This window comes from Phocoena sinus, chromosome X, assembly GCF_008692025.1.
Source record: "Phocoena sinus isolate mPhoSin1 chromosome X, mPhoSin1.pri, whole genome shotgun sequence".
NCBI lineage: Eukaryota > Metazoa > Chordata > Mammalia > Artiodactyla > Phocoenidae > Phocoena > Phocoena sinus.
This window is the reverse complement of record NC_045784.1, coordinates 35,106,055-35,121,151: the sequence shown is the minus strand read 5'-3', so window position 1 is coordinate 35,121,151 and position 15,097 is coordinate 35,106,055. Positions and strand designations below refer to the sequence as shown.

At 47.5% G+C, this 15,097-nt stretch overlaps 1 long non-coding RNA gene across 1 annotated transcript in view; it reads right to left on the bottom strand.

The window, feature by feature from the left end:
- Nucleotides 1-15,097, bottom strand: part of LOC116748123 — a 222,801-nt gene that overhangs the window by 149,077 nt on the left and 58,627 nt on the right. The window contains exon 4 of the long non-coding RNA XR_004348168.1: nucleotides 9,014-9,251. This is a non-coding gene — a long non-coding RNA (uncharacterized LOC116748123). The remainder of the gene's footprint in view (nucleotides 1-9,013; nucleotides 9,252-15,097) is intronic.

Here is a 15,097-nt window from a genome sequence, read left to right as displayed (position 1 = left end):
GCTAGCAAGGCCTAGAGCCCACGTTCACTGTCAGCTCTAAACTCACGCTTGAAATGATCTTGTACCTAACCTTGAACAGGAGAGATTCAATTGCATCATTCAAGAATCCTGCCTCTGGAGTTTTGAGATTTGCCTCTAGTAAACCTTTCAAGCAAGGCGGTGGTTGGAGCACCAGAAAGGACAGAGACCCAGGGCTTCCAAGCCTGCAGGTTGTATGAATTGTTCCTGTGCTTTCCTTTAAAAAAAAGTTAATAAATGTCCATGTAAATGGCAGAATTTGCTTAAAGACTTGCATTCTTTTGGCAAGGTTATAGGAAGGGTAGTTAATGCTTCCTCATCTCAAAGTTTCTCTTGGCTACAATGGCCAAGAGAACCAAAAAGAACCAAAGAGCTGTGCATGTTGGCATAGATTGCTTTGAAATTACAGGGAAACAAGCTACTGAACACCGATATATAGATAGATAGATAGATAGATAGATAGATAGATATGTAAGCGGCGACTGCTGAGCACTAAACACACCCCAGGGTCCTTCCTCAAATGTCATCTGTATAAAGTACTCAGACCTTTCACAGAGCCTTGGGAAGGCAGGAAGGAAGAATTAGTAGTAACTGAGATTGAATTCCCCCCCAGCTCAGAATAGATTAAGCTGAATTCAGTAAAATATAAATTTCACTCCTTGCACCCAGATCTCTAAATTAAAACTCATACTTACACACATGAAAATTTTACATTGTCCATGTTTTTCTATAATTAACCAAACCTACACTGTGTCCCGAGTCACTGGACTTTCTAACAGGTCCGTTGATTTAAGTTATTCTCAAATCCTCCCTCCCTCCATCACCTCTAGACCAAGCAGTCTAGCATCCCTGTCTGGATCCTGCCACACCTTCTAACTGGGATGGCTTGTTCTGGCCCTACAATGTCCCTATTCCGCAACGTGCCGCAGGTAAGATGACTTGAAAGCCTGGGTGAATCCATGGCTGGGGTCTAGAATCATCTGGAGGCTTCTTCACTTATATGCAAGGTGTCGGAGGCTGGGCTTCTCTGGGATGGTTGACCAAAGCATCTACATATGGTCTCTCCTTGTAGCTTGGATTCTCTCAGCATAAGAGCTGGGTTCGGAAAGGGAGCATGCAGAGAGAGACAGCATTCAGAGAACAAGCGTTTCAAGAGCCACAGAGGAAGCTGCATGGCACTTTATGACCAAATCTCAGAAGTCACACACATAACATACTCTACTGGGCAAAGCAGTCCCAAGCCTGCCTAGATTCGAGGGGAAGGGTCCTAGACTCCCATCTCTAAATAAGAGGAGTGCCAAAGAATTTTAAGCTTTTTTTTTAAAAAAACCACCACAGCCAGGATGGGGTAAGAGGTGTCAAAGGTAAATCATCCATGTATTTGAAATCCTATAGGAACTTCCCTTGAATGAGCTGAACCTTCATCGAATGCAGATGAAGCTCTGGGTGTTTGATATCGACTCAGTTCAGGAATGATTCATGTGATTGTTGCTGCCACATCCGGAGGATGAAATGGAAGGGAAGATAGCTGAAATATTAATCTATGGAGGCCTGTCTTTTCATGAGGTCTTATAAATTATACAAAGCAAGTCACTGGTTCTAAGTGGATTAGCTGCCCATCATGTAGGCAAGGTCATGGCCCATGCTCTAGTTAAGGAAGATTGTTTCCCTCCAGTTTAAATGATAATATATCTAGAGAAACTCTGAACTCAAATGCAAGCAGGCAAGCTAAGCTGAAACTTCTTATCGTGAAACCAAATAAATTACCTCTCTTTGAGGCAGAGCTGTAGTTTCTTAAATTCCAAAGGAAGGAGGAAGTGAAAAATAAACCAAAATTTTAGTGAGTTGCCATCCATAGAATTTAAACTTAAATAGCTTTCCCAATCCTTCTAGGAGCCTGGATTCCATGACTTCACAGTGGTCCATCGAGGTCTTTGAAAGTTATTAGGTGATTAGCCTAATGTTATTAGCATAATGATGATTTCCATAATTATGGGATCATCTGTATCTGAAGAGTTCCTTTAAATTTTTTGAGGGATCTTAACAGCTATTAACTCATTTTATCTTCATAATCACACCATAAGATGGGCAGGACTAATAAGTCCATCTTACAGATAAAGAAAATGAGGCACTCAGGAGGGTTAATATAGTGTCCTAGTTAGCCAACAACATCTTGGCAGGCCTGCCCCTAGAATCAACTCTCCCAGCCTAATTCCTAGTTAACCAGATAATATTAATCCTGCAATTGTTTCTATGGCGCTTGAGTGAACACCAGCTTTATACTAGGGATGTTCATGGTTCCTCCCCAGACACAAAATCATAGACCAAGGCATGAGAACAAGGAGGCTTGAATTTCTTCCTAGGCAGCCTGTCCCTTGGCATCCTCTAGCATACCCTAAATCTTTCAGGGCCTGTGACTCTTCAGAACTGCTTTGAACTGTAATAAAAGGCACCATAGAAATATTCCTTCCAGCTGCTGAGCTTACGAGACTAAGGGTGACTTCAGATGCCTCCCTGTATACTACCCTTTGCAACTAACAATTAACCTGGGGCCAATTCCCTCTCCTTAGAGTTCAGAATTTACTGGCTGACACCATACAGTCATCTTGTGAGTCACTTTAGTCCTTCTCTCCCTCTACCTTCCATGTCTAACTCATCACCAAATCCTTTCTAACGCTCATAAACACACCTCTCCGCCATGGGTGTACTGGTGAATGTTTAACAACCGACTCTACCAAAAAAAAGAAAAAAAAAAGGAAACAAAACAAAACAAAACAAAAACCAGGCACCTATGATTTGTAGTGCTGGCCAATTTCTTCGGTGTAAATACCTTCACCGCTGCTGATTTCAAACTACCAATCTGAACACGTCTCCCTGCTGCTTGAGACCCAAGCCTGGTTCCTTTGCCCAGTACAATCCCAAGGTCTACGGGAAGGTACACAAGTTCCTTCAGGGTCTGGAACGGTGGCTCTCAATGCTGGCTGCCCATTAGAACCACCTGAGGATTCTACCTTTATTTAAAATTTTTATATTTTGTTCATGGAGTTTTTGCATTAATTTTTATTTTTTAAACTACTGCATTCACATATTACTTATCTTGATGACTGGGTTTGTTGCTGTCCCATTAAATTTTTTAGCCAAGGCAAGTACCTCATCTGTTTTACTCTAGTCCCTCCCCTGCTACCTGGAGAACTTTTTGAAGTCCCTGTGTCAACACAGCAACCCACACTTATTACAACAGAATCTCTGGAGGTGGGAACCAGGCATTAGTATTTTGGAAGCTTCCTGGTTGATTCTAATTCCACTTTGAGAATCACAGTCTAAGTTTCCTGACTTCTTGACTTCATTTCTTGCCCTGGGTGTACTCTACATTTTGCAATCTAGCAATACTAAATGCTCGTAGGTCCTGGAACACACCAGGCAGCTTCACACCTCCGATCACGTGTATTTACTGTTCTCTCTACTTGCAATATTCCTGCTCCCTGTGCTATCTACTGAAGCATTATTCTTTATTCCAAACATTCGCTAAGATGCTTTCCTGGGCTTCTCTCACCCCACGTTGTCAATCACCCACTGTATTAGTTATCTATTGCGTCATAACAAATTGCCACAAAACTAGCAGCGTAAAGCAACGTTGCATTTCGCATCTCCCAATGTGTGGAGATTGAGAGTCTGCGTGTGGCTTAGCCGGGTCCTCCGCTTCAGAGTTTCTCATGAGGCTGCAATCAAGATGTCAGCCAGGCCTGGGGGCTCATCTGAAAACTCATCCCTCCCCCTTCCCCTTCAGTCCTTCCTGAGATGGGGGTTTACTGCCAGTTATTTGCCTCTTTTTCTCTCAGCTCCATTTCTGCCCTGTGCTCTGCTCTGTGTCACTCAGGGTTGGAATCCTGCAAAACCAATTTCCCAGACTCCTTCGCCAGCTGGCTCCCAGGCAGGTTCTTCTAACGGGAAGAAGTGGTGGGTGACTGGGAAGGTGAGAAGGAGATAGAAGACATTTTTCTCCTGAGTGTGGCATCTTTATCAGCGGGGGGAGGGGCTGGCTCCAGGCTCTAGGGACTTTGGCGATTCCAGAGGGGCTTCTGGAGTTTCAGCAGTGGCTCTCTTCCAGCAAATTCTCCAGCTGTGTCAGTGGAGAGCAGGTCTCCGGGCTCTGATGATGTGCCTCCTGCCGACTGTCGCTCAGCCTAAGAGTGTCTGTGACTTTCCACAGTGAGTTGCTAATCTCTAGCTTACCTCATGTCATAGGTTGCGTTGTCTGGAAGCCAATGCTGATGTGGAGTTTGGGGGGCAGGATATTTATTAAGGATCAACATCTGTGGGAGAGAGCAAGAGGCAGCAGGATCGGGTAGAGGGAGAAGACAAACTGCGACTCTGGTCATTATTCAAGGGCAGTTACTACCAGACAAGAGGAGCAAACGAAAGCTCATGTGGTGATGGAAGTTGGAGTCTCGGAAAGAGAGAAAAGCTGGCCAGAGGTCAGCTGCTAGCATGCTCACTCCCCTCACACACATACCGGGGTCAAACATGAGGAGGGCAGCAATGGAAGGAACTAGAAACACCAAGAGAGATGTGGAGGGTTCTAAGCCCGGGGCGGGCGCGTTGCTCCTTGCTTCCTATGGAAAGTTGCAAGCCCCTCAGAGCGAGCCCCGTGTTCAACCTGATGCTTGTACATGTGGTCTCACAAAGGTCGTGATTTTAAATCGGAAGAAGGAACCAGAGACGAAGGGGGAAAATGCATGCCGATCAGTCAGCCCCCTTTAAGCGCTGTCCCAGACGTTCTACCCAGTGACCAATATGGGCTGGACAATGTGGTTTTGATGTGACCATATTGCTGCCCCAAATAAAATAGTGTTTTGTTTATCAGGCAGGAGAGGAAAATGGATACTCGGTAGGCAATTAGCAGTCCTCACCACAGATGGTGATAGTGAATTGGCAAATTCTGAGTATATTCTTTCTTGCCAAAATTAAAAGTTGACATCATTATGGCAGTCTCCTTGATTTTTAAAACATTATATTGGTCTGTGAAATACAAAACCCAGACCCAGCGCTCTTAATTATTTTGCCTTTCAAGCTTGGACTAGGATACACGATTCTTTGATAGAAATTAGCAAATGTGGGCTTCCCTGGTGGCGCAGTGGTTGAGAGTCCGCCTGCCGATGCAGGGGACACGGGTTCGTGCCCCGGTCCGGGAGGATCCCGCGTGCCGCGGAGCGGCTGGGCCCGTGAGCCATGGCCGCTGAGCCTGCGCGTCCGAAGCCTGTGCTCCGCAATGGGAGAGGCCACAACAGTGAGAGGCCCGCGTAGCACCAAAAAAAAAAAAAGAAAAAAAAATTAGCAAATGTGACAAACTCATCTAGGCTGAATGGCTGATGGGAAAAGAGTCTAGGAGACCTGCGCCCCATGCACGCAGCCTTTTCGTCCTGCTTCTCTCGAGTGACCAGGTGTTAACTGTGGCCTTTGGAGACACTTCTGCTTTCCCATGTCCATGTGGTGGGCCATGTGGGAGACGACAGTGGTGCAGCCTCTGGAGCCCCCAGCCTTCTGGCCCATCTCCTGGTCCTGCTTGCTCTGCCCTGTTCTCCCGTCAGCCTGAGTGGCCTGCCCTTCCTGGCATTTATCCAACATCTTGCCTCCACGGCCTTCCTTGAACTGCTGCCAGTTGTATTCTTGCCAATCCCCTGTGGCCGTGTGGGAAAATTCCTTCCATCTCTCCAGGCTCAACGCAGATGCCGCCCCCTCTACGAAGTCTCTGAGCTCCCTCCAGCTTGATGCAGCCCTTCTTGTCTGAGCTCCCAGAGAACTTCACTGGTACCTCTATTAGGACAAGTATTATGCTTCATCCATATTATGGTTATTTGGGCATGTGTTTGATTCCTTTAAGTGAGCATCTTTGTCTTATTTATCTTTTTTAAGTCTTTTTTAAAAAATTGATGTATAGTTGATTTACAATATTGTGTTAGTTTCAGATCAATGTAAGTCCAGAACCTAGAATAGTACCTGGTACACAGAAGGTACTCAATACATGTTTGTTGAAAGAACAGATATATAAAAAACGCAGAATGAATAGCTATTATAGTTGAAGAATGCAGAGTGAATGGACGAACATATAAAAGAATGGAGAATGAATGAATGAAGAGAGAAGAAATGAGAAAGAAAGAAAGGAAGGAAGGAAGGAAGGGAAAGAAAGAGAAAAGGATGAACAAATGAATGAATGAATAAATAAATGATCGTGCTACTCCTTCTGGGTGAGCATCTTCCGGCCTCAGCCTTGACAGCCTCCAGGGTGGATAGCTCACAGACTCAGCAGCACTCACACCTTCTCTTTGTCAGGTTTCCCCTGACAGGAGCCCTCTCTTGTCATTGCTCGTTATCTTTGCTATCCCCGAGCTGCCTTGTGTCCTCTCCCCTACAGATCAGGAAGGGAATCCAACTTAGCAGGCTCAGCATCACCAACGGGGAAGAGCAAACCTCAGCTGCCCGCAACCAGAGGGCAGCTGGAGTGACAGCCAAGCACACGTCTTTCCAAGAGGAACAAAGACAGGCACAGAGTCCAGGGGTGTCCAGGCACACTGGACCTGCCATTAACATGAGGGAAGGCCTGTGTCTTCCCACAGCTGGGGCGGGTAATCAGGCCGCATTTCAGGCCAAAAGAAAGAACCACCTTGGCAAAATTCAAACGCGTCCTATTTTGTCGGATGCTAAACTGAAACGACAAAATGCAGCCAACCAAGCAACTTACTAACCAAATAAGTAAACAGATAAAGAAAAGCCAACTAAAACAAGCCCTGACACCTTAACTTAGAAAAGCAGCTTTTCTTTTTAAGGGTAAACCTTATCTTTTCCAAGACTGCGTTTGTTTTCAGCAGGTTCCACAGAAATATAAGGGAAAGCTACAACTCTCTGATCCTGCTAATAATCGGAATTCTCCCTAACCGCCCCCCCTCCCTCTCCTCTCCACCCCACGCTCTGCCCCCCTCTTCTCTGAGTCTTGCCCCTGTGTCTCTTTCTCTCTCTCTGCCCCTCCCTTCCCATCACTCACCATTGGGCAAGGCCCTAATGCCTTTCCCTTTTCCCACATGTCTGCCTAGAACTACATTTCCCTGCCCATGACATCAGACCTAGGGCTATGATCAGACTGAGTATTTGGGTACAGGAGATATTTCATTTTAAAGTATTTAACAGGCATTAACTAACCCATCTTCACTGGTGAGGGAGGCGGCTTCCCCGCCCTCACAGAGGGGCTGGGTTCTCAGCCCCTTAGCATATCCTGTGCTTTGCTTTGTGAAAAGGGGGGAAACAGGAAAGGAAAAATGCGTCTGCCACATCAAATTGGTATTCCTTGCACAAGTCCCGTTTCCTAGAAAGGCACCTCCTTATCAGATTCCAGAGCTGAGTCACAGCTTCTGTTTGAGGCTTGACCCACACAGAGGTAATTCTTTCCACCCATTTCTCCTTCCAGCTAATGGCAATGTGAAGGGTAGGAGGGTGTTTCTACACCGAGAATAATGAAAAAAAAACCCCAAATCTCCACCAATGCTGGAATGAGGCAGTGACATGCAAATGACGCAAGGCAGGGAGCCGGCTGATGGGGGCTGCTCTCCAGATGTGCTGATGTCAGTAGCACACTGAGCTCTGAGTGGCTGGGAGAAAGCATGGCGAGGAATGATTGAGACCAAGACTCGGGAGAACACGCGCGTGCGTGCGTGCACGCGTGCGTGCGTGTGTGCAGGATGGAAAAGTGGGAGGGTGGGTGCACGAGACCAACACTGCCTGTGGGTGCGCCCCAGCCCATGATTTGAAAAGCCACTCTGGTCATCCCAAGAACCTTCTGCAGGAAGACAGCACAGGCTTGGGGGTAAAATTGGCTTTCTATTTTTAAAATGTTCTGCTTTGTCAATTGTCCAGGTAGCTTTTGACTACATAAGGCGCAAGGCCACTGAGCTGCTTATAAACCTCTGTGTATCTGTGTCTTTGCCCCAAACACAACTTTTGTTACAAAAGCTTTGTTTTGTGGTTTGATTGTTCTTAAGGCCGATCTCTGTGTTGTCCTCACTCGCCCTTTCCCTGTGCTGAGCACCTTCCCCGCATGCCAGAGACCTAGGCCATGTGGTCGTACGATGCCAGGCACCACAATTCCATGAGTGTGTCTGGAGATGCCACCTCTGCTTTCTCTTTCTCTTAGAGACACAGAACTTCAAAGCTGGCAGGGCCATTAGAGATCATCTGGGGTCAACTTGCTCATCTTACAGATGAGGAAACTAAAGCCCAGGGAAGAGTGCTGGCTCCTGAGAAGCCAGCCAAGTGGACCCTGGAATACGGTTCTCTTACCAGACTCGCTCAACATCCATTGCAAGCTTCTTGAGGGCAGTTCAACTAATTGGTTGCCTACTTTGCCTGCATCTCCCATACCTTCTTCTCGAAGGTCCCTTCTGTGTGGGCAGCCAGCCCCATAACCCCATCTGCTAGCCTCCATTGGTGGGAACCAAAAATGGATGGCTGATCTGAGTTGTACTATTTGATAAGTCTCTTCCAGGAACTGGGAATTTAAGTAAGTATCTGTCGTGCCTGAATGGAGAGAACGTGTCAGGGCCTCGAGGTAGGTCCGATTTTTCCCATGTACAAGAAGAAATAGAAAATGCCAGTTGCTGGGACCCAAGGATTTAAGGGCCTCATAGAGAGGGCCAGGGGAAAATGGCTCACTCACCTGTTTCCCAGTAGATTTTAAGCCCTGGTTCCATTCCTTATGGGTCCTGCTGCTCTCCCTGCCCTCGAGTTCTGGGAGAGAACCACAAACCCTTCCAATACGTGCTCCTTTTTGCTTAAGACAGTTTGAATAGATTTCTGTCACTTGCTCCCAAGTCCATATACTACTCATGCTTTCACTGCCAGCTTCTAATGCAATGCCTTCTGTATTAGTTATCTATTGCTGTGCAACAAATTACTCCAAAAAAAAGCAGCTAAACAGAGACAGGAAAAAAAAACCCAATTAACTCACAGTCTCTGACGGTCAGGAATCTGCATGTGGCTTAGCCGGGTCCTCTGGCTCAGCGTCCCTCACAAGGCTGCAATCAAAGTATTGCTAGGGTTCCAGTCCCATCTCAAGGCTCGACTGGTGGAGGACCTGCTCCCAAGCCCACTGGCCTGGCTGCTGGCAGGCCTCAGAAGATATGCCTCCGGCTCACGCACGTGGGCCTCTTTGCAGGGTTGCCTTAGGACGTGGTGGCTGGCTACTCCTAGAGCAAGAAACGCAAGAGAGAGTGAGGGAAAGGACCCAGAACAGGAGCCAGTCTTTTCACAGCTTAATCTTGGAAGTGACATCCCAGCGCTTCTGCCATATTCTATCTGTTAGAAGTGAGTCACTGGGTCCAGCCCACCCTTGACGGGGAGAGGATTTCACAAAGGCATCAATGCCCAAAGGCAGGCATCATGGGGCCGCTTTCTTGAAGTTCTACACCTGAGCTCAGATTAATACTCAAAGTTTTCTGAATGCATATTTACCACGGTTACTCTGTATTTTCTGGGCCCCTTTTGTCTCTTCCTTATGTTTCTGGAGCACCGTCTGATTGAATAGGGTACATAAGCCAGTCTCCTTCCTAACAAGTACACATGATGACCAAAGACCAAACTTCTCTCATCATCTAGGTTGCAAATTCCTTGAAAGCAGGAATTCTGTCTTATACTTTGTAATGCTCTGAAAACCATATGCAGTGAATAAATGTATAATTGTTGTTGAATGGATCAGTGTGATACACCAGAAAGAGCTCTACATGGGTCTCTGGCATCCAAGTTCTACTTATGGCTCAGCATTCTACTATTTTGACCTTGGGTACGTCGCGACTTCTTAGGGCCTTGGTTTTCCCCCCTTTAAAACAAGGAGATTAGACCAGAAGTTCTTTAAGGCTACTGTAATCAGTAATATGTTCTAAAAAATTCCTCCTCATTTAAATTCCCTTTGAGGAAGTGTATCAGACACATCTGGTGACCCTCATCATCGCCTTGGCCCACGTGTCATTTCAGCCGCGTCTGCAGTGGGTACACTCATCTCAAGCCGAGAGTGTTCATCTTCTTTCTGCCCCCGGGCCTTCTCCACCCATATGGGAGTTTGCCTGCGCTCTCTCTCTCTCTCTCTCTCTCTCTCTCTCTCTCTCTCTCTCTCTCTCTCTCTCTGTGTGTGTGTGTGTGTGTGTGTGTGTGCGCGCAGTTCAGAAGTTGGATGGAGTTAGCACCCCCAGCGGCAATCCTCAGCCAGGGTCAGATGGCAGCTAGTGGCTAAATGCCTCAGCCTTCTGTCCTTCCAGTGGATAATTCTGCAAGGCATTCCCTACACTTCTTGTGAAATCAGCCCCTGTTGCCCTCTGTTATATTCGTGTTTCTTTCCTCCCTAAATCACTCTCTCCTTTTCTTCACTCTTAATTGCTGGGATCACCTCTTAAATAAACTACCTTCACCCAGGACCTTGTGTCATGCTCTCCTTTCAAGAGAACCCAGGCTAAGAAAGAAGCCATTTCTTTCTCTGCCCACCTTTCACCATTAAAGCTACACCATGCAGAAGCTTGGGTCATGAAGACAAAAATGTGACATGAGTGGAGGAGTCCTAACCAGACCGGAAAAGTCTGCTCCTTCGGGCCCTCTCTGTACCAAAGTTTCAGAGCAGAGAGTTGTCTGATGGGAGTGAAAGTGAAAGCCAAGAGCAGAAGTGCAGTCATCCACTCTGCCTGGGACTCCAGGAGGAGCCCACCCAGCACGGTACACCTTCAATCACCTAGGGCAGGGAGTGGTTAGGCAGACAGCAAGCCCCAGTTAGCATCCCTGAGATATCCTGGGAAATACTTGGCATGCGAGAAATCCCACACATGCCTACAAGCCCCCTAGGAGAACACAGATGTTGGCAAGATGCTAGCTGAAGAGCTCACCAGAGGGGTCACCACCATGGACTGAAAGAGATCCTAGAGTCAAGGGAATTGGTTGGGCTACCTGAGCGGGAGACTAAATAAGATCATGGCCATGCCTCACGGGGTCTTCAATAGCAGCCAGGGCTGAGGAGGACCCTAGCCACCAGGGAGGGCCACAAGGCCCTGGGAGAGGATACTGCAAGATCACTAACCACTGACTTCAGCAGTTGCTGGCACTGTGAACATCTATTGCTGTGGCGGCATGAAGGACCCAGAGAGTGGAACAGTGGCGCCGAATGGATCCTGACCCCCCCCAACCGTAAGGATGTGACATACTCCCTCCCCATACCCAGGTGTGATCTTGGAGAGGATCAAGAGGGGGAGAACAAAATGGAAAGAGTAACTATTTCAAGCAAAGGAGTCTGGATTTCCAAAAGAGACTGTTTAACTGACTGGAGTAAAACAGGCTTACCAGGTCAGAGCCAAGTTTAATACTGACTTCCAGTTCTGTGGCCCACTTCCATGTGTGTGCGTGTGCCCTCCCATGGACACACACGCACGTGCAAAGGCACGTTGGGCTCATGAGAAGGCTCCAGTCTGCTATAGAAAATTCCTTTGCAGATCTGAGTGGAGCATGGAGAAATCTTCCTGGGTGCTAGTGGGGCAGGGAATTTGGAGGGACTCGTCCACAGAGACAGGGTCTCCCAGCTGGGGCAGCTTTCCATGCTTGCGCCAGGCTCACTGGGGCCGGAAAAGGCACATCAGCTGCAAACTCATCTCCAAGTGCCTGGTTTTACCTGGGAGGCAGAAGTCAGGGCTCTTAACACACTCAGCAAGAGCTGTGAAGGAAGGGCAGGGGTGGTGGGAATCCCGGCATTTGCCCCTTTCATCTCCGTGGGCAGTCCCGATTTCCCTGGCCCCCGTCTCGGCTTTATCAAGGCTATCTGAGTCCCTCCCTGTCTTTTCTGGCCTCCTCTGGGATGCTTCCTCCGCCATGACAGTTGCTGAGGGTTCCCCAGGGCAGGTGGAAGCATGATTTGCTTTTCAAGCTCTGCCCACTTATTGATCTCCTGTCTGAGAAATGTCAGCCGCAGCCAGGAGCTTTCCCCGCTAAGGCACTTAGCTTGGAAGCCTGTGGTATCTGCCTGTATAAACCCTCCACCTCCTGCCTCTCTGGTTTCAGAACTCTCCCCACCTCCACCTTGGGAAAAGTCTTCTAAGATGAGATGGCAAGAATCAAACAGCGACGTGCTTTGAACACTGGGACGGGAACCAGATTTAAATTGGGCAAAAGCCGTGAGCTCAGAGCGGGCACATTTCACTTCCTGCCATCCCTCCCCCGTCTCTGCATCTTGTCGCGGGGAGCAGGTAAGGCAATCTCCCCGAGGAGGCTGGCCAGTGGGGCTCTGGTCCGGGAAGGGGGCAGATAAAGGCAACCCATTATTCCAGCTGCTGTCCCCTCTCCCCACACCCCAGCTCTGATAACAATTTAAATGCAGGACTGGGAGAAGAGAAAGGGAAGAGAAGACTGTGTGTTTAGTGGTTAAACCTTTTAAAGTTTAAGTGCATAAACAGGGCCTTCTCCGTATCTGTCTATAGCAATTCCCATGACAGTTACAGCAAAATTATAGAAACTGGGTCGTTTATATAACCCTTTGTATTGTCAAAGCACATTAAATGTCTGCCTTCCTGCACCCTGCCGAGCTGTCTTCAGCTGTCAGATCCCCATACTGCAGCTCGGCACACTGAGTATAAAGGACTTTGGCAATGCCTACGCGGGGAATGCCGGACCCTCAAGTGCAGCTAAGGTTTAGAAAGGGAGATTTCAATTTCCTCTAAGCATGAGTCCCAAGGTTTCAAATATATTGAACCCTCTGCTTTCCAGCCAAATGCTTTGTCACCTGGCTAGTGAGTTTATTTCCCAAATGGGCAAACATGACATTTGTCTTTTATTCTGGACAGGGTTGAGAGAGCTCCTTCATCTATCTATTCATCTGATAAAGAAGGATTTATTGAAAGTTTTCTAAAATGCTAGTACCAGGAATAATATGCACCAGCCACTGTTTAAACGACTTTGTATCTATTAACTCTTTTTACCCTCATTTTAATCCAGTGAGGTAGACACTATTAGTATCCCCATTTTACAGATGAGGAAACTGAGGTGGGGCAAGGTATGTTGTGGTGTGCTGTCCAGACGGCCCTTCATGACTGAGGCAGTCATTCCCCCAGCTGCTGGGAGTATGGACAGCAGACAGTTCACATATAAAAAATTTTAAATGAAGACTGTATGTATTTAAGGTGTACAACACTTAATGCCCCTCTAGAAACTGTCATTAAGGTCATACCCCCTTCCTGGGGGCGACCCATATTCAATGACAGGCTCACGCAGGGGTATAAAGGCCCGCCATCTTGCCTCAATTCCTCAGACCAGCTCCACAGAGCCACCCCAGATCCTCTGCTCCCTGGGGGTCCACCGAGGTCTCCTTTGCGACTGCATTGCAGCTCAACCCCTCCCTTAGCCCAGTCCTGCCTCTTTTACCCCGCCCCGCCTCCATTGCTGTGTATCCCAAGGGCCCTCCTCAATGAACCTCTTTGCACTCACATCTCCATCTCCATTTCAGAGTGTGTCTCCCAGGGCTCACACCTGAGGTAGGAGGAGAAGTAACCTCTAGCCTGTCAAGGACATGTGGCTAGTGTGCTGTGAAGGTAGTTTCTACCTTCTTATCCAGTGGCCACTAATGTGTGGGAAGCTCTTCTCTGCTCAACCCTGGGCCTGGTACTTCATCCATATTCTTTGACTCATGTATTTATTTTGGCCGTGCTGTGAAGCATGCGGGATGTTAGTTCCCGGACCAGGGATTGAACCCGTGCCCCCTGCAGTGGAAGTGCAGAGTCCTAACCACTGGACCACCAGGGAATTCCCTCTTTGACTCATTTAATCCTTCAACCTTCGGGATATCACTACCCCATTCTGCATACAGGGGCCTGAGGCTCGAGATGTTAAGCAAGGGGGTGGGGGATTCAGCAGACTTTGAGTCTGGGTCTCTTGGCTTGCTTGGCAGCCCCAGGCCCAGCCCTGCAACCTGCTCACACCCCGTCCAAGACTTTAGGTTGGGAGCAGGGCAGGATGCTCTTCTATATAAGAGTTTGCTCCTGCCCAGGAAGTGATGCCATCTGCAGCTTCACTCCGCCTCTCTGCCTGAACCCCAAAGCTCTAGAATTCTGAGAGTCTGAGCAGTTGTACGGGCGCCATCAATGCCATCAGAATCCTGCCCTTGGTAAAGCTTCTGCACATGTGGCCCCTCTGTCAGGCTTAGACCTCCCTGTCATCCTGTGAATCAGGCAGCGTGGGCCTTGTGATCCCTATTCCACAGATGGGAACACTGAGACACAGGGCAAGGGTCAAATCACTAGCCGGTCCATGGCAGAACTGGGACTTGAACTTAGGTTTTTTTGTTATAAGTCCCGTGCTCTTTCCACCTTGCCCTGCCCTACTCAGTCTCCATACGACCACTTCCTTTCCTTGGCTCCTTTCCTGTTGTGCACATATGTATCAGGAAGTTCATTCCTGGAGGAATCAGGGACAGCAACTGGTGTGATTTGTGGGGTTCTGATAAACTCCCTAAACTCTAAATGCTCCCTTCCACCACTGAAACCTGAATTTCCACCACTACAGTCAGCCCTGAGAGCTAATGTTTACCTTTTCCTTGAAATCTTTTGACGTGCAAAAAGCAACTGGAACTCTTCTACAATGCTAATGGGAATGTAAAATGGTTTTTAAAAAAACTTCGGAAAATTTGCAAAAGTTGAACAGTTTCCTAAAGACTTAAACATACGCTTTCATTCCCACTCCTGGGTATTTACCCAAGGGGAAAAAAATCATACATCCAAAGACTTGTCCATGAATGCTCAGAGAAGCTTTATTTGCAATGCCCCAGACCTGGAAATAACCCAAATGCCCATCAACTGGTGAACAGATAAACTATTTGTGGTATATCTATATTTTTCAGCAATAAAAAGGAACAAACTATAGATCCATGCAACAACATGGATGAATCTCAAAAACATGGTAAGTGAAAGGAGCCAGATACATAAAAACACAAACTGTGTGATTCCATTTACATAAAGTTCTAGAACAGGCGAAACACATCTATGTTGATGGAGGTCAGAATAGTGATTACCTTCGC